Genomic DNA, 1325 nt, shown 5'->3' on the forward strand with positions numbered 1-1325 from the left:
AACTCATTTTGTGCAATATTTTTCAAGAATTTACCCAAAAAAGAAAAACATTAATTTCCTTTTTATACAAAAATAAGTAGCAGGCTGTTCTGACTCTCATAGGAATTTTTGGGGTTTTTTTTGTGTTTTGTTTTTTGTGTTTTTTTTGTTTTGTTTTGTTTTTTGNTAACTAACATCCCTTTTATATCCTTTAACAGTATTAAGCAAACAAACCAGTCTACCTTTTCCCTCTGTTTCAGCCCCCTGCCCCATTCTTATTTTCATTTATTTTTTTTAATTGCCACACACCGCTAGTTACCACTGCCATAACTGTTACCTGACAGTAACATATCCCGGATGAGGGTTTTGATGGGGACTTTACCTACCAAGTGGATGAAAAATAATTGCTCTATGACTGAGGAGGACACTGTGCGGAAGGAAGGGAGGAGAAGCAAAAGCTTTCCGAATCGCATTGGTTGGTCGTTGTACTGGTTCCTAACGTATTGTTCCAGAGCACACTGGGACTTTTCCTTCAAGCTTTCCACTCTCGCTGCATCGGTGAGACCGTTGGCTTCTGAGTTGAACAGGACTATGGCCTTGAGGCAGCTGTACTCGGCGGGGTGGATGCGCAGAGCTTTGAGCCTCTCCATTTGGTCTTGGAAGATCCGAACGTTATCCATGAAGATGGCAACTCTGTCGGCAGGCATGGGCGTGTTGTGTAAGCTGGTGGAGGCCAGGAACGGGACGACATGGAGTGGCATGGAGCACCGCCCCCAGTTCAGCATGAAGAGCTCGCACCAGGTAAGGCGAAGCATGGTCACCTGGTCGTTGACTGGCAGGGCTGGGAAGTACGGTATGTTCCGGGCCCATTCCACAACGCCGAAGAGCACCCGGGCAGCCTGTTCGCAAAGGTTCTCAAGGCTCAGGATGGTGTTGGGCAACATGCACTGGCCGCCTGACCATGGCGAGGGGTTGGGCTCCGCGCTGAGGAGCAGAGTAATATATCCAGACAGGTTCAGAGAGCCGCTGAGGGGTTGCGGGCTGGCCACCGCAGGCTGCCCGTCGGCTGGCTGGGTGGGCGGTGTCCTGTTGCAGTTCACCACTTTCGGTTTCATGCCGACATCGAGGCACTTTTTGAAGCGGCAGAACTGGCACTGGTTGCGACGGTACTGGTCAATGTGACAGTCTTTGTTGCCATGGCATCTGAAGCCCATGTTCTTCCCCACACTGCGCTTGAAGAAGCTCTTGCAGCCCTCGCAAGTGAACTGGCCGTAGTGCTTGCCGTTTGACCTGCCCCCGCACACCCTGCACTTGATTGCGGGTGGCGGCAGTGGTGGCAGCAGCGG

General features: G+C 50.8%; 1 protein-coding gene and 1 pseudogene across 1 annotated transcript in view; both read right to left on the reverse strand.

Annotated features, from left to right (window-relative positions):
* The window catches only part of HTR2C (5-hydroxytryptamine receptor 2C), a 127126-nt gene that overhangs the window by 82051 nt on the left and 43750 nt on the right, over positions 1-1325 (reverse strand). The window lies entirely within an intron of this gene.
* Positions 291-1325, reverse strand: part of LOC144240759 (nuclear receptor subfamily 2 group F member 1-A pseudogene) — a 4289-nt pseudogene continuing 3254 nt past the window's right edge.

This window comes from Crocuta crocuta, unplaced genomic scaffold, assembly GCF_008692635.1.
Source record: "Crocuta crocuta isolate KB4526 unplaced genomic scaffold, BGI_CrCroc_1.0 scaffold531, whole genome shotgun sequence".
Lineage (NCBI taxonomy): Eukaryota > Metazoa > Chordata > Mammalia > Carnivora > Hyaenidae > Crocuta > Crocuta crocuta.